The sequence below is a fragment of the Felis catus genome, chromosome B4, assembly GCF_018350175.1.
Source record: "Felis catus isolate Fca126 chromosome B4, F.catus_Fca126_mat1.0, whole genome shotgun sequence".
Lineage (NCBI taxonomy): Eukaryota > Metazoa > Chordata > Mammalia > Carnivora > Felidae > Felis > Felis catus.
Genome location: NC_058374.1, coordinates 11878233 through 11896981, shown reverse-complemented (window position 1 = coordinate 11896981; position 18749 = coordinate 11878233). Strand labels below are relative to the sequence as shown.

At 43.4% G+C, this 18749-nt stretch overlaps 1 protein-coding gene and 2 non-coding genes across 6 annotated transcripts in view; 1 reads left to right on the top strand and 2 right to left on the bottom strand.

Moving 5' to 3' along the window:
• The window catches only part of CAMK1D (calcium/calmodulin dependent protein kinase ID), a 509211-nt gene that overhangs the window by 345512 nt on the left and 144950 nt on the right, over positions 1 to 18749 (bottom strand). The window lies entirely within an intron of this gene.
• On the top strand, positions 3150 to 3222 carry TRNAK-UUU. The gene has a single exon. It is a non-coding gene; the product is annotated as a tRNA-Lys (tRNA).
• On the bottom strand, positions 8036 to 8165 carry LOC111561584. Its single transcript, XR_002744226.1, has one exon. It is a non-coding gene; the product is annotated as a U6atac minor spliceosomal RNA (small nuclear RNA).

The window sequence follows — 18749 nt, the reverse complement described above, 5'->3', positions numbered from 1 at the left end:
GACCATCAGCCCTCCAATACCTCATTATTTGCTTGCCTGAATCCAGTAAGAAAAACAACCACTCGAAAGGAAAGAATGACAAAGACTGAGGCTAATTCTCAAACCTTCTGGAAATTCTGGTTCAGAAGGGGGCGGGTGTGGTCTGGGATTTGGGTGTAGACCAGACTTAGGGCCCCTGTAAGCCTAAACCACAGCACGTGTTCCTGCCTCGTGGCTGGAGCAGGGAAGCCACAGGCGGGAAGGGCACCCACCAGTGGCCACCTCAGCCCTGGAAAATGCAGGACAAGGCTCCCTCCTTCCTCTGGGCTGCCCAATAGACTCTTACTGTGCTGGGCCCCAAGGCTGGAGCCTGGAAAACCTCTCCTCCCTGGGGTACCCCCTAGGCATCCCACAGTGCTCTCCTCTGCAGCTGGAAACCGGCCTCACCCCAACAGATGTTCACAAAGTCCTGGTTGCACCTTTGCCACAAGAGCCTACAACCTGGCTATTTTGGCTCCCCAATCATACTCCATCATTTAAAATCACTTCAGAAAGATATCTGAACAAAATCAGCAGATCATATGAATGATATGGGTGGACTGTGTCAACATCAACATCCTGGCTGTGATATGGTGTTATATTTTTATAATATGTTGCCTTTAGGGGAAACTGACTAAAAAGGATACAGGATCTCTGTATTATTCCTTATAACTTCATGTAAAGTGGGGTACCTGGATGGCTCAATCAGTTAAGCATCCAACTCTTGATTTCGGCTCTAGTTGTGATCTCGGCTCAGGTCATGATCTCACAGTTCATACATTTGAGCCCCACATCAAGCTCTGAGCAGGCAACGCAGAGCCTGCTTGGGATTCTCTCTCCCTCTCTCTGCCCCTCCCCTGCACGCTCTTTCTCTCTTTCAAAATAAACTTTAAAAAAAACTTCATTTACATTTACCTCTACAATTACCTCTATCAAATTTCCATTAAAAAACCCAAAGAACATATTTTATAAACTTTGAGTGAATAAAGACCAATTAAGAGGTCATCCTACTCACAGATGCTCCTACAAACTGAGCCTGGCTTCTGGTAGATGCTTCTGTAGTTCGTATATTCAACAAATACACACACACGCACGCACACACACACACACATATATATATCATCCCTCGTTGTGCCAGTTACTATACTGGGCATTACAAAGTCGGTCTCAACCAATGTTCTCAGAAAATGAACAGTGATGAGAGAAAAGTCACTGGTAGCCCTTGTGTAACTGACAATTTCATTAGTTTTAACACAGGTAAAAATGTTTAGGCACCACATTAAGTAACTGCACTATTTAGGTTAAGACATTGCTCAAGGAACAATTCATCAACGACCAGAGTTCCAACTGTCAAGAAAACATGAGGGTGGACCCCCAACCACCAACTCTTACTATCTGCTACATGCTTAAATATGGTGGCCATCTTTCCACTCCTACTCTGCGCATATTGATGTGCAAGTTTCTCAAGGGGCGAAGAGAGAACACAGGACTTGGTTTGCCTTAAAATGAGTTATCAAAACTCTGTGTGCCTTTAGTAGGAAAGTTGCAGAGATCGTCAACCATAAAATGTGCTCCTGGCCATGACAATCCTCGTTCAATTCGTTGCTTTGTTTGGCAGTTATTTGTCCGGACCACAGAGAAGTCTCAGCTAGAGTACACAGCCCTTCAGAGCTACCATGGCGTCCGTCCTGTGACTCAGGAGGGCCAAGGGTACAGTCCCAGGTACAGATTCTTCTCAAAGGGCAGAGGTTTAATGGATAGTCTTCCTTTGTATATTTAGAGCTAGTTGTACTTACCAAAGTATTTATAAATGTTTTTTAATGTTTATTTTTGAGACAGAGTGCGAGTGAGGGAGGGGCAGAGAGGGGGAGACAGAGACTTTGAAGCAGGATCCAGGCTCTGAGCTGTCAACACAGAGCCTGACACGGGACTCAAACCTACTAACCACGAGATCGTGACCTGAGCTGAAGTCGGACCGCTGAACCGAGTGAGCCACCCAGGCACCCCTTACCAAAGTATTTTTAATCCATTACCTCCTTTGTTCCTTATAAGACTTATTAATACTTTTGCATGAAGAAACCAAAGCTAACTCTCTCAAATATTTGTCAATTCTTGGTTACTCAGGAATTGATGATTCGCGATTATGTCAGCCTTTCTTAGGCCTCCTCCTATCTTTCAGGACATTTTACCATATTTCTACCAGTGGATAGGCAGTAGTTTGAGAGACGGAGAATGAGTCTTGAGTCAGAGAGGTGAAGTTACAGCCCAGCTCCATGACTCAGTGGTCTTGCATTAGCCTTCCTGAACCTCTGTCTCTTCACCTGTAACAATGGGGTAACACCCACATTGCTCAAAATGTTACCTCTTCTGTCAAAATTTGGCTTTAAAATAAGACTGGTTCCATAGAAACAAGAACTAACCACCAAAGTGAAAATTTTCAATTATCAAAGAATTGAAATGATCTACAAGAAATGAAATGAACCCCCGAACTCATGGGCAATTGAGAATCATCTATAATTAGTAGATTCTATAATTCTGCTACAGAAATGCCCGATGAGGAGGGTTTCTTTTATTTTCATTTATCTGAGTTAGTAAAGAAATGCTGCCCCATTATCTTATTTTTCAGTTGGAAATCCACCATTAAATCTCTGCATGTAACTAAAATCCACAGAATGCTACGTACTTCAAGAGTGTGTCCTCATCAGATTGCTACATTTTCGCTGAACGTGCAAATGCAGAATTTAGGAACAATGATTCCCTGCCCACTGTCCAGGGCGGCTGGAGAACGGGTGTGCTGTCGAATCCAACATGCTTAAGGGAATTATCTTATAAACCATATGTAAGTGGCCAAATTGCAAAGCATATCAAACATGACAAAATACATTTGGGGCGAATATATTGACCACTCCCTTCTGCCAGGTTGAACATTAGCCATGAACACTAACCTTCTCAAGTTACAGTATGTGTGCCAGGGAGTAGTGAAGCCACAAGGTTACAAGGGCACATCTTCCTAGAACATTGGTGTTCCTCAATGGGAGTCTGGGAAACATCCAGAGGGGCCTGAGCTCATGTGTCTACTGCTCTCTGCAGTTGAGGATACTCAGGGAAAGGCTGAAAAGCACTACTGAAGGGCATGGCTGGCTCAGTTGGTAGAGCATGTGACTTTTGATCTCAGGGTCATGAGTTCAAGCCCCATGTTGAGTGCAGAGCCTACTTAAAAAAAAAGAAAGAAAGAAAGAAAGAAAAGACAAGCACTATTGAGGGTGAGGGAAAATACCAATTTACTGAACACCATCTGCCCAGGCCTGTGCTATGGGTATCTACACAGCAATCAGGTTAATTCCTCACTTAGTCATTCAGTAATCATGGGAAGAAGATAGGAAACAGCCAGTGACTTTTATTATTGTTTTGGTTTTCAGAGCCCAGCTCGGCATCTGAATCACATACTTCAAGTCATGGGTGAGAAAAAAAAGAAAAAAAGAGTACACCAGGAACTTGGTAGCGAAAATGCCAGTACCAACCTCAGACATGAGAAAATTGGTTGACAGAGATACAAAAGTGATGGCAGACTGTGAATTTTATTTACTTAAAAAGGGCAACTTCTGAATATAAACATATGACCAAATTTACTAATAAATACTAATAAGCACCAACACATGATACATTTATATATATACAAATAATTCACATATATAACATATATAAATAATTCATATATAAATATATTCATATATAAATAGTATTTATATTAATATTTATATATGATAAACACATACAAGTATTAACAAAATAATACTTTGTTAGAGTTTATTTTTTTTCCCTAACCCAATCAGGCAGGAGATAAGTTTGCTGCTGACCTGAATTTCAGCCGCCATTTGCTCAAGAGAATTTTGCCAAGAGATGGACCTTCTCCGGTGTAATGCTCACCACTTCTTCCCACCCCATTCCGAATGTGCCTTGTCCACGATGCTGTTAAATGCTGGCCTCTGGGTTATTTTCACCAACATGAAAGGACCCCATTACCTTCTCTGGTTAGACATAAAAGCTCTTTGACTCCAACTGGCCGGTAGAGCCTGTTAGGTCTGTCCTCCAATCCATCTCCTGTTGACTAACACAAGTGACACAGAAAGTGCATGTCATGAGCTCCAACGAAATATACAGACATGAGCTCTCCATGTTTGTTTTCCTCGTGACTATCCTATTTTACACCCATTCTGTCGGACTGCCTTGACACTCCCACAAATACGGTTAAAAAAACTCTTGACAGGCTAGATGTACAAACTGTCAATTCAGTAAAATATGCCCATAAAAAAGAATCCATTTATTTTTCATGAAATCAACAGAATGTGGGCTTTGGCAGAATGCTAAAACTGTTGTAACATACACTCGTCTTCTTTCGCTGACTCACCAAAGAGCCAAGGATCGTGCTGTGAGCAGAAGATGTAAGCAGTGTTGGCTGAGAATATTCAGGCAGAGTGGACACCAGAGAATAGTTTACTGTGTGCTTAGAAAACAAGGAGTTGCTTCCAAGAAAAGCTGTTCTTTGGTTTCTGTGATGAGCAACAAACTTTGTCCTCCGCAGTTGTTGTGACAAAGCAACACAATCTCCACTCAATGTGGCTGGGCTTCTATTAGAAGCTTGCAGGGAGGGGCGCCTGGGTGGCTCGGTCGGTTAAGCATCCGACTTCAGCTCAGGTCATGATCTCATGGTTTGTGAGTTCGAGCCCAGCATTGGGCTCTGTGCTGACAGCTCAGAGACCGGAGCCTGCTTTGGATTCTGTGTCTCCCCTCTCTCTGCTCCTCCCCTGCTCATGCTCTGTGTCTGTCTCTCAAAAATAAATAAAACGTGAAAAAAAAATTTTTTTTTTAAAGAGAAGGTTGGGGGGGCGCCTGGGTGGCTCAGTCGGTTGAGCGGCCAACTTCGGCTCAGGTCATGATCTCGTGGTTTGTGAGTTCAAGCCCAGCGTCGGGCTCTGTGCAGACAGCTCAGAGCCTGGAACCTGTTTCGGATTCTGTGTCTCCCTCTCTCTGACCCTCCCCGTTCATGCTCTGTCTCTCTCTGTCTCAAAAATAAATAAACGTTAAAAAAATTTTTTGAAATAAATAAATAAATAAATAAATAAATAAATAAATAAATAAATAAATAAAAGAGAAGGTTGGGGAGGCCACAGTCATGGAGGGAGAACGCCCAAAGATTATGAGAAATTTCACAGGCTGCTGCACAGCATTTGGATATGCTTACTCTACAAACATCTCCCCAAACAGCAAAAGGCATCAGAGCATTGGCTCTGTCATCCTTTCTCACCTTTGCATCCCTGCCGTGTTTATTTCCTCTCCGGAAATGAATTTCAGAAAGAAAACACAACCTAGTGTGAGCACCGGATACGTACCCCTACTGTTCCCAGATTCCTTGCATTACCCTGGAGCAAAGCTGCCTAATGCACCTCCCGGCCTTGCTATGCTGGTGATGGACTATGAGAATAGTCACACCATCAGGGAGCAGCTCCGGGGACTCCCACAGCCAAGCCCGGTGACGTCACACATCCCTGTAAGGCCAGGACAGGTGACAGAGCAGAAGAGCTCACGTGGTCACTCCTTCTCCTCTTCTTTACCTACCGAGAAGCAGAGACCACATCCTAGCTAGTTCGCCCTGAGATTCCCAGAGAGAGGAGAACTGGCCAAGTCTCAAAACGGCCAGCCCTCCAAGATGGCCCACGTCTCTCAAGCAACAGGCAACAGGGAAACACGCAGGCAAGCCCCCATCATCATCTTCAGCTTTTTGTGCATCCCCTAGGATGACAGTGGACCCCAGGGACCCCTGAGCTTCTCCCTACGGTTCTGTAGATAGCACTTGGCTGTGCCCATAAAATAAGGATCTGCATTACTCTCCTTTTTTTTTTTTTTTTTTCCACTCTTAAATCTGATTTCTGGTGCTTTCCTAACTAACTCACGAACCTACGACTGTTTGTGAATGTGCTGGCTTCAGATAGATCTGCATTTTCGAATTTGGCTGCCAGGAAAATTGCACACTCCCAACTCTGGCTGCCCGTCTGCGCTGTTATTCTGTCAAATCTGAGCAAGGTTTAAGTCACTGGGGAACTGGCGAGGTGAGAAGCACTTTGACCATGACATTTTCCTATGGCCTTTGATCTCTGTTTCTCAAGCTTCACCAAAATGTAATGGAACAGAAAGAAACAGGGAGAAAAAAAAAATCTCTCCCTTTAAAAAATCACGTCATTGTAAAAACTTTAAAAAATAACCATATTAATATTTCATCTGCTTTAGAAACTCTGAAAGAGAAATATGCCAGTAAAAGACCAGAATGAGAAAAAAATAATAAACAGCAGAGAAATGTTTCAAATGTCTACCTCATCTACTGTGGAAACATCATAGTATTTTCAGAAAATAATTGTCATGAAGATACTAGAACATGAAGACCGTGGTGGGGGAGGGTTCAATTTTCTATAGCTCATATGTCCCCGTATAGGGAAAATTTACATTTAACTGCTTTCTTTTCAAAAATTTTTTTAACGTTTTATTTATTTTTGAGACAGGGAGAGACAGAGCATGAACAGGGGAGGGTCAGAGAGAGGGAGACACAGAATCTGAAACAGGCTCCAGGCTCTGAGCTGTCAGCACAGAGCCCGACGCGGGGCTCGAACTCAGAGACCGCGAGATCATGACCTGAGCCAAAGTCGGCCGCTTAACCGACTGAGCCACCCAGGCGCCCCTTAACTGCTTTCTGAATGGAAAAATAAATAAATAACAGGCTAGTCAGAGTAATATCTTGTCTGTTCAATAACCTATGGTTATAGTCACAAATCATGGAGATAACATGATCCCCAACATAACCCCACCACTGTGAAAACAAAACTATAATGGTCAAGTCAACTTTTTCTTTATTCACCTAAATTCTGGCCTCCTGCCCACACAGTAGTACACTGGGGGACCCATGACTGCTATAATGTGTTTATTTCTTTATTTGAAATTTAACTGAAGACGTAATGAGACTATGGTAAAATGACATCCTGACTGCTGTAGTGCAAGAATAAAAATGAGAATTTACCCCACTTTCTTATGTACAAAAATACTGCCCACCAACGAGCCTTGAACATGCAGGAATATAGATCAGCAATTATCCTCCCCTGTGACCCCAACAGAGGCTGCCCTCACCTCCTTCCCTGGGCCTACCAGCGGGAGTCTTCTCTCCCTCACTGGTCATCTCCTTGCTGTCTGCCCCTTCAGGCAGCTCCAGGAAAGCTTGGACCTTAAGGCTCCCACCGACACCACCTAAGATAGTGGCTGGCACATCAGATTGGCAGACCGGTTCAATAAGCACCCGTGACTGAGCAGCTGAACTTGAGAGCATCTGAGAAAGGAAATGGAGTGTATGATCTCACCCTTTCGTGATGCATTCAACCAGCTTCACTTTCTGCCATGTGCTCTTGGTCTACTTCAATGTCAAGAGCGTGCCTGATCAGATTCATTTTTGTGGGTGGTTGTCTTCTGCATGATTCCAAAAGTCAACACAAGATAAACAGATCTATGCAGAAGGAGCCATTCCTATGCCTACTCCCAACCCTTACGTATCCCGTTGACTGCTACAGATCCCATTTCTATTTATGTCTTGTTTATCTTTCCAGTTTTTCTCTATGCAAATATAAGTAAATTCCCCTATACCTCCACCTTTCTTACATAAAGGGAGCACAGTCTATACGCTGGCCTCCACCTTGTTTCTTTCACATGGCAATGTACCTGGACATCAGTCCACATCAGGACATACGTCATCGCTCTCTTCTAACAACCACACAGCATCCGCTGCACACATACACCACCCTTCGGCCCCTCCCTTTTAGACGGACGTACATCTGGTGGCTTCTGGTGTCCTGGTGTTACACACAAAGCTTCAACGCTAACCTTGTACAAGTGTCATCTCAGTACACGTGCAACGGTGTGTGTGTAGGAAAGACTCCCGGAACAGGACATCTGTAATGTTTAACACACCGTAGGGTTGTTGAAAAAAATGTTGTTAGGTGCTATGAAGAGGTGGTGATACCTTAAATGTATGCATGTGCTACAGACCATTAGAGTTTTTTGCATTCTTGTCAAGGGGACTGCTAACCTAATTCTTCACTTTCACAAAACACAGACCCTTTTCAATTTTAAATCAATGCAGCATCCCCATTGGTGGCTGGAGTTCAGTTTCCATGTTCTACTTCCATCCATCAATTTTCTAGGCTAAAAGATTTTCCCTCTAGTAATCTATTAGAGGAAAACAGGCCCTCTGAAAAAGCCTTGAAAGCCTAGTTAATATGGGTGGAATTAAATTTTTATAAGAGTATTCAGGGATTCTAAATCAGCAGCAAATAGTTTATTTTCATCACAATACCCAAAATGACATGGAAAGAAAAACATAAATGAATATTTAAGAATCTTATTCATTCCAATGCAGGGGACCCCCCAAAAGTAGTTGATATTCTCAAGAGTTTTTAGTAATCCATGGCTTTTTTCACAATGACAATCTAAAATTAGAGAATGATGCGTACTTGCAGAATTAATGAAAAGGTCCTTTTCCCACTCCTTCTAGAGAAGCCACAAGGAAACAGCATACTTTCACATGAGAATCTCGGCTCCCAGGAAATTGACTCTGTGGCTTAGAATATTTATTATAGTCAGGGAACACAAAAAGCAATGATGTGCTTTTGTTCCAGCACATACTTTACGAGACTATGCTCCTTTGTTTGTATATGTAGTTTTGTATGATCCCTTTAATATACTCTAAAACCATGTGTCATGGAAAATATGATATACTCTCTGTGTGTGTGAATATAAACCAATTCTAGGGACAGTTAATTACCTTAATCAATAACTCCTACTCCGTCCACCAAAGATATGCACAAGAATGTTTTTAGCTGCCTTATTCACTACAGCCCCAAGCTGGAAGTGATCAAACATCTACCAGGTGTAGAAGGGCTATCTACATTTCACACAATGGAATACTACACAGCAGTGAAAGAAAATGAACAATTTACACAGCATGAAGGAATCTCACAAAACTTAAGTAGGATTCCATGCATATGGAATTCAAATCAGGAAAAACTAATTTATGGTGACAGTGGTCAGAAGAGTGATTACCTTGGAGAAGGAGGGGCATTCTTCTCACTGGGGAAAAAGGATACCAGGGAGCCTTGGAGGGTCCTGGAAACATTCTACATCTTGATCTAGGTGGTCCTTATAGGGGCTTAAAAATTCTGAGATTTGTTATTTTTACTATAGGTAAATTATATCTCAGCATCCTGAGCGGATCAGCTAGCATCCAGACCAAACAGTCCTCACTCCAAAAGTGCCCCACTAGAACCCCTTCTGTTACGTATATTTGAGTAAGATCAGATCCTCTACTAACTAGAAGAATGAATGTGAGGAAGGATTTTTTTTTCCGTGATGAAATCGGTGATTTGTTAATTAGCGTGATGCGCATCAAGAACGGGGCAAAATAGTTTAGACAGTCTCTATCCTTGAATAGATAGGGTATAAGGTTCCATCCGACAAGGCCCTTAGCCTGTATCCTTAGACTTGATCCCAAATGGTCCAGCCACTGGTTTCATCCCACCACCCTTCATCCCAAGTGGTGTTCAGAGCACCTAACAGGACACAGAGCTGAGACTTCAGGTGACAGAACAGGACATACGGACTAGACTCTGCCTGATTGCTAATACCCATTTGTTTCAGGGTCCAATGTCGAATTGGTTCTGAAACTTGCTTTCATTATAACCTGCTCATGAGGCTGTAAGAGAACAGCTCATTCCCCCTCACCTACAACGTGCTGGTGGCTACCATTCCCAAACAACACCAGAGTATGACTGACCAGTCTGGTGTAGTCCCATTCTCAGTAAGTCTGGAGACTGTTACGGCATGAAAATGTGCAGACATACGTGGCGGAGGGGGACGTGTTTCCTTACAAACCAGCGGTGAGGAAAGCTGGATAAATGGGTATATGACAGCACAGCAATGCCCAGAGAAAAGCCAACCAGAAGGGAGGCAGGGAGAGGTTTCCAGCAGCACCCAAGACTTGTACAGAGATAGAGGAGATATGATCAGATTTGTGAATGACCCAAAATTAAACTAGATGAAACACTCAGAATTCTAAAAGGTCATGACAGGCTAAGTTGGTGAACTAGATCTAACAAGATTAAATATACAACTGGGTGCACAAAAACTAACAACTCAGGACAAAAGAGGCACAGCTCAATAATAAAATGCACTACAGTCATACATTTAAAACTTTAGGGGTATTGAATAACAAATTCAGGTTCCAAATGAGTTAGATATGTTTTGTGGTCACCAAAAACGTAATGTATATATTGTATTTCTAAAAAAAAAAAAAAGTTTATTTTGAAAAGATGTAATGCCAATAGATATCTGTACATCAATGTTCATATCAGCATTAATCCCAAAACCCAAAAGGTGGAAACAACACAAGCGTCCATTAACAAATGAATGGATAAACAAAATGGGACATATCCACACAATGGGATATTATTCAGTCTTAAAAAGGAAAGAAATTCTGGGGCGCCTGGGTGGCTCAGTAGGTTAAGTGTCCAACTTCGGCTCGGGTCATCATCTCACAGTTCGTGGGTTCAAGCCCCGCATGGGGCTCTGTGCTGACAGCTCGGAGCCTGGACTCTGCTTCGGATTCTGTGTCTCCTTCTCTCTCTGCCCCTCCCCTGCTCATACTCTGTCTTTGTCTCTCTCTCTCAAAAATAAACATTAAAAATTAAAAAAAATAAATAAATAAATAAGGAAAGAAATTCTGATGCCTGGTACATCATGGATCAACCTTGCAGACATTATGCTGAGTGAAATAAGCCAGTCACAGAAAGACAAGAACTGCATGATTCCACTTATGTGAGGTGCCTAGAGTAGTCTAATTCATAGACAGAAAGTACAGTGGTGGTTTCCAGGGGTGGTTAGTGGATGCAGTTCCAATTGGGAAAGATGAAATTGTCCTGGAGATAGACGGTGGTGGCCCACTGCGAATGTATTTAATGTCACTGAACTGCACACCTAAGTGGCTAAAATAGTAATGTTTTGTTACATATGTTTTATTACAAATTTTTAAAGTCCGTAAAATGTAATGCATTCTTCTGCTCCATTAATGTGAACGAAGGTTGTTGTCCTGCTCCATACTTGGCTCTCAGAACATACCCGACCACAAAGTACGGTTTCCATACCTTGTAAGAGGTACCTTATAAGGTACCTACCCAATCCATCTGCCTACCCAATCCACCTGCTCTACCGGCCCCTGGTTCCTCCTTGCCTATCATACCAACTTCTTGGGACCTGGATGGCTCATCTCCCTCCATGAGGGGACTGCTGGTCACTTGGGAAAGAGGGGGCTCCCAAAACAAGTGCTAGGGCAAGTCCCCAACGTCTCAGCCCTGGGACACCAGGGGCAGAAGGCTGTCAGTCAGAGGAGCTGACTTCTGGGACACTCGGGACACCCTTCAGAGAAGCTTGGAATTCCTGTAGGTAATAAATATTTCAGAAAGCCTTGGCTCTCCAACCCACTTCCTCTCTGCTTCCTTCCCAACACACACACACACACACACACACACACACACACACACACACACACAGAGCCATCCTGAGTCTCCCAAATGCAAACAAGTGATTGGTGCATTCATTCATGCCACAAATATCCAGAGTTTGGGGGAAATTTTGAAGTTGAATTTTTTTTAAGATTTATCTATTCAGGGAGTGCATATCATATGAATGGAAGTATTTATTGAACAATACTATTATCAGAACTTGTCTCATTTCTCTCTCTCCTCTATTAATTAGTCTGTAGAGCCAAGACAGAGGGGAGGAGCCTACAAGGCACCCATGACAGTCGGCCCCAAGAGGAAGCTAACTGTAAGGGGTGTCCCTTTGTCTGTGGCTGTAGCTCCCTGTGTCCCCTCTCGCACCCTCCTCCCCAGGGCAGGAAGAAGGGTTGGATGCTCAGCCCCTTCTCCCTCCATCCCTGGGAGCCTTCTGGAAGCACACCTACAGCTTCCCTCCCTTAGGCCTGGGGAGGAGGCCCGCAGTGGGCACTGCTGCCTGATTTGCAGGTTCAGAATTAAGCTCTTTATCGGCACACACTGCAGCCAATTCCTCTTTTATCCACAAGAGTTCTCATTCTGGCCTCTACCTGCCTGACCCCTCAACCCTACTTCTCAACTGATTCAGACCATCGGCCCTCAGAGCTCACACACATAACACAGTGGCCCCAGGGAAGTTTGGTGGGGGGGCACTAAGAAGCTGAGAAGTGACTTCACCGGGACACCCACACAATGCAGAGAATGTGCCAACAGGCCAGTGACCCCTGACGCTGCAGCACCTGAGATCTGAGATGGGAGCTAGGCTCTCACTACGTGACTTTTTCACTCTTTTGTTCTGGAACAATGGGACTTTCCCTGGACAGGTAATCTGAGAGATCAGCATTTAGTCTCCCTGAATAAAACACGAGAGTCTCAGGTAACAAAACAAAAGGGAATCAGAAGGACGGCACAAGTCTTCCTCTTACCGGTAAACGGCATTATGAACATTTAGGGAGCACATCAAATGCAAGCCAGTCTGGGGCCGAAAACTCTGTCTCCCCTATGTAACCAGCATGAGGGCTGGGTCTGCCCAACCCAGTGTGACACACCCCTGACCGTCTCCACTGATTCCATGGGCCAAATACTTTCCACATTTCCATCCGCTCATGCTGAGAGCCATAGCTGGTGTCTATACGTTGCGAATCCTCCTTCTCCAGGAACAAGAGAGAAATGAACCGAATCGGAGCAGCACTTGGTTAAAGGTATTAAAACACGAACACTGAGCCTGGAGACCATTTAGTCAGTACCACCCCTCACCCCCCGCCCCCCATACGAAGCGACTGTGATAACATAAATTCAGTGTATGACCTGACCATACCTGGGAAAACCTGAATGTGAACTGATGTTAGCAAATATTAAAGACGTATTATTAATTACATTAGTAATGGCAATGTTATTTTGGTTACATGGAGAAATTTCTTTTCTTCCTTTTTTCCTTCCTTTCTTTCCTGGGGGTCTGGGAGGGATGGAAAGCCTTATTCTAGGAGGGGTGGAATGTCAAGATATCTTTTTTTTTTAATTGAGATATAACTGACCTATGACACTAAGTTTACGGTGTACAATGTGTTGATTTGGTACACTTAGTTGCTGCAATATGATCACCACCGTCCTGTCAGCTGACACCCTCACTGTGTCACATAATTACCCCTGCTTTATGTGCCGAGAACATTTATGACCTAGTCTCTCAGCAACTTTCAAGTACATAATATAGAGCATTCACTCTCATCACCATGCTGTGCGTTAGATTCCCCAGAACTTATTCATCTTCTAAGTGAAAGTTTGAGTCCTTTGACCAGCATCTCCCCAACCCTCTCACCCCATGGCCCTGGGAACCACCACACTACTCTCTGCTTCTACAAGTTCGGCTTTTTTAGACTCCACGTGTAAGTCATATCCTACGTTACTTGTCTTTCTCTGTCTGACTTATCTCACTTAGCATAATGCCCTCGAGGTCCTTCCACATTGTTACAAACGGCAGGATTTCCTTCTTTCTCATGGCTGAATAATAAATACTCCATTGAGCATATATACCGCATCTTATATATCCAATCACATGTTGACAGACACTTAGGTTACTTCCATGTCTTGGTTACTGTGAAATTCTGCAATAAGAGAGCTTTAATTTACTTCAAAATACCTTAGCACTATTTACAAATGGAGTGAACTGAATGAATGAATAAATGAATGAACAAACGAACGAATGAACAGCTGGTCTGACCCTGAGCACACACAGCTGGTTAATGGTGGGGCTGGTTAATAGTCAGGTGTCCGTCCCCTAATGCTCCACAAAAGACCATTTGCCATGTTTTATATCCTCTACACCAGAGGAGCTACTCAAGGGCTCTGCCCACTCAGCTTTCGAGGGGCTCCGTAGATTCCCGATGAGTGTGGCAAACTGAACTTTCATGAAAAAAGTTGCTACGCTGGCCTTCTTCTCTGATCCAAATGACCAAGTCATGGCCAAATAGTCATTAAACATTGGCCTGGGCGGACATTTGTTCCTAGTTTCTAAGACCACATCACTATACCAAGAAACTCGATTCTTTCATAATGTAATAATATGACCTAACAGAATTAGTGTATAATCATACATAATAACCATGAACTGCTTACTTACTAAGTTCCAGGCACTGTGGAGTGCCTGGGTGGCTCAGTCGGTTAAGCATCCGACTCTTGATTTCACTCAGGTCATGATCTCACTGTCATGAGATCAAGCTCCAAGTCAGGTATGGAGATTCTTAAGTGCTTAAGATTCATTCTCTCTCTCTCTCTCTCTCTCTCTCTCTCTCTCTCTCTGCCCCTCCCCTACATGCACACACACTCTCTCTCTCAAAAAAAAAAAAAAAAAGACCACATACCAGAGACTATTCTAAGCATTTGACAAGAGTGACCTCAGTTAATCACAACATCCAAAGAGATTATTGTCTCCATCATGTAGATGAAGTGAGTGGGGCACAGAGTTTAAGAAAACTGCCAAGCCCATAGAGCCCTGAGGGAGGCAGTCAGCATTTTGGATGATTCTGCCATACCCTGTCCTTATGGCCACATGCCATTTCCTCAGAGTCACAACTAATGTTTTTCACTGAGAGTAAAGGTCCAGGGGTAATTCCTTCTCACTGTTGTCTTTAAAAATACTACAGAAGAATAAAAACCAAAAGTAAAAGAGAAAAATAACATCTGCCCCAGAGGCAAAAAAAAAAAAAAAAAAAAAAAGTCTGATGTCAAAAAAATCTTTGACTGTGTTCTCCTCATGCAAAATTCAAATCATCTACATGCTGTCTAACTCTCTCCCCCAAACACACCTGGGCAAGAAATCCAGGTAGTTCTGCAATTTCTCATCTAGAAAACTATCTGGAGGCTGCCCAGGGGGCATCAGAGGCCTGAGGCTGCCCACTCAGCCTCTCCTCATGACAGGACAGAAAGCTGCCAGTCATTCCCTTTAAGGGCTCTGGGTGACCTTCTGCAGAAATGTCCACACGCGCGCACACACACACACACACACACACACACAGGAAATAAAGGAGAATGCAGTCAACCTTCCAGTATCTTCACTACTGTCAGTACTGACAACGACGTTGAATGAGACGATAACTTCTTTAATATTGTGCCATCAAAGCTAAAATAAGGCACAAGACCAAAACAACTCAGATTCAAACAAATGATCCCAGAAAAAGGGAGGTGTCTTAGGATGAAGTGGGGAAACGTCCTGTTGGGGTGGTGCTCAGCTCTGTTCCAAACCGCCCCCCCAACCCATCCATTCATCCAATTATCCCAACAGGAATAAATTCATTGCAGAAGCCAGAATTCTCAACAGACACCAAAGTCAAACGAAGATACAGCATACACAGCACCTGAAGGCATGGAGGAAAGGAAGCCTAAAAACCAGATCAATGTGGACTGAGTGGTCTAAATCCAAAGGGTTCGGTGATTCCTGGCATGGAGGTTGCCACACAGGGCTTTGATTACAAGAAGAGAAAGGATTTATAACGTGGCTCCTATCCCTACTTGTAAAAGCTGAGGTTCCTCAGGGACAAGCAGGCGGAATGATAAAGGTAACAATGGAGGCAAACAAGCCATATTTCCTACTACAACAGAAATGAACACTGCTCTGTATGAAGGACAGGAGCCTCTCCCGCACAGGATCTTCCTTTGACTAGTTGAGAGCTTCTCGTTCCTCCCCCAAATTTATTATCGTTAAAATCAGGATTTGACATTCACCAACTGCCAACATGCCTATATCTGCTCTTATGGCTATACCATTAGTTCACCTCTGAACTGACTCTGCAAACGTTGTTCACTTTGTTCCAGAAAACAACAGGAAGGGCACGAAGACAAAGAAGGCAATTAAAAGTTATACCAACAATAAAATAAAGTGGTGCAACCACTTTCTGCAGTTGTCAAAGGCACAGTTCACGGCTTTTACGTTAAAAAGACTGGGAGTCTTTCTTCTTCTTGTTATTACTGCAGACAGGGCAGATGTGACAACTGTAAACAGCAAGCCAGGAAAGGAAAAGATCTTGGGACAGTCTCCTGTCTAAAAATGTGTGTGACATTATGAGATGATGATACTTTAAATACCCAAAGGAAAAAGCTGTCAACCCTGCAGCCCAAGCCCATCTTCCCCTTTCTGGCCCAGGTTTCTGAGCTCCGCGTCTCACACTGGGGACAGCAAAGCGGACGTAGGAGCCAGCGGGATAACAGACGAAAGTAAGGTGAAGAAAGGAAGCTGAAACAAAAATGGCAGAATCGAAACTAGGCCTAACCAAACGGGAGTCGTGAAGAGTTCAAACCTCCAGGATGGTTTCATTACAGAACTCACGTCACCTTATTTCGAAAATTCCCCTCCTTAAAGTCTCTGAGACCAGGGAATGGATGCTTCCATGGTTGTTCTCACACCCAATCACGCAGGCGCAACGCGTGGTTCCTGCCTCCATGAAGGCAATTACAAGACTATACGGTGACTACTAATTTCCATGCTTGTCTGCCCCCTCCCCTGCCATTGCCCTCAAAACCGTGAGCAACAACATTTATCCATCTGTGTGTTTAACGGCAGCACCTGGCCCACAGTGGGCATCCGTCATCTCTGTCCCATAAATAGTGAACAGATCTTATAAACAGACAATTCCTGAGAAGACTCTCAGTTCATAAGTGCCCCTCCAACCGAAGCCAAAGTTTCACTATTGAGGGTTAATTTCTTTGGATCTGTTGTCCAGAGTCCTTAACAAAATAGATCTCTCTGAAAGGGGTGTCACTTTTTCTCAACTGCTGTGAGCTAATATATAAAGGGAGTAAAAGAAAATGGCTAACAATTGAAGGGAAGGATGAGAAAGGACAGAAATACTGAAAGAGGAGACAAGGAAAGGAACTGAGAGAAAAAGGGAAGGTGGAAAGGAGGCAAAGAAATACCTCTCCTTCCTCAGAACTCAGCCTAGAATCTGCCATCACCACCTCCTCTCCCAGCAGAATCATGGGTGCTTGCTTCTAACTTGCTTCTCCTTGTAAATGAAATACAGGGAACAGATTTTCACTTTTCCCAAAATGCTCAACAATGGCTCAATGTTCCTTTTTGATCTTTTTTTTTTTTGCTTTTTTTTTTTAATGTTTATTTATTATTATTTTTTTTTAATTTTTTTCAACGTTTATTTATTTTTGGGACAGAGAGAGACAGAGCATGAACAGGGGAGGGGCAGAGAGAGAGGGAGACACAGAATCAGAAACAGGCTCCAGGCTCTGAGCCATCAGCCCAGAGCCTGACACGGGGCTCGAACTCACAGACCGCGAGATCGTGACCTGGCTGAAGTCGGACGCTTAACCGACTGCACCACCCAGGCGCCCCTAATGTTTATTTTTGAGAGAGACAAGTGAGCTCAAGTCGGGGAAGGGCGGAGACAGAGGGGACAGAAGATCCGAAGCAGGCTCTGTGCTGACAGCGCATAGCCTGATGCAGAGCTTGAACCCACAGAATGTGACTTCATGACCTAAGCCAAAGTCAGATGTTTAACCAACTGAGACACCCAGGTGCCCCCTTTTTTTTCTTTTCCTTGTTAGAAAAGAAAACAAAGGAAGAGAAAAGCACTCCACGTATAAACTTCCACAATCTAAAAGAACAGAATGGCGGGGGGGGGGGGGGGGGGGGGAGGGGGGAGGGATGCGCGGTGCGGTGGGGCCTGGCTGGCTCAGTCAGTGCAGCAAGCAACTCTTGATCTCCAGGTTCTGAGTTTGAACCCCACATTGGGTGTATAGATTACTTAAAAATAAAACCTTTAAAAATAAATAAATGAAAGAGCAGAATGATTAAACTTTACACAAATGAAAACCCTGACGGTCAATATTCAAGTTCTGGTGGGGCAAACACAAGGTGACTATAACCGGAAGGGCTTTGCAGGTCCAAATGAATTAAGCCATTAGGAAAATGAAGTTCCATTTTTGTATAATGTTTAAGGGGAACCAAAGTTTTAAGAAAGCGAACTCCTAGAATAACCCTTTGAGCCTATAGTTTAAATGGTATTGAGTTTTGGTCCATTCTAAAATCGGAAGAATTATTACTGCTGCAATTTTATTTCATCAAAGAGATTCTTTTTTAAATTTTTTTATGTTTTATTATATTTTTGAGAGAGACAGAGCACAAATGGGGAAGGGCCAGAGACAGAGAGAGAGAGACACAGAATCCGAAGTAAGCTCCAGGCTCCAAGCTGTCGGCACAGAGCCTGATGCGGGGCTCAAACTCATGGATGGTGAGATCATGACTGGAGCCAAAGTCAGATGCTTAACTAAGCCACCCAGGAGCCCCTCAAAGAGATTCTTGTTCATAAATTTAAAAATAAATTTGGGATTTCTATTTTTTTTTATCTTTGTGTGCAAGAAAACTCATTTTATACAATTTCCAATCCATTCTGTGCTCTGGAGACTTTACTGAGACAGACTTTTATCAAGTGCTTCTGAGGTGATGGGAGGGTTTTAGTTACTGTCTTTGAGTAGGATATATAAAGTTTAGACTGGGGCTGGGGGAGGATTTTGGCTCTTGTCACACAAATTAAACAAACCAACTAAAAAAACATATACATACATGTATCCAAAAGGGCTAAAAGAACT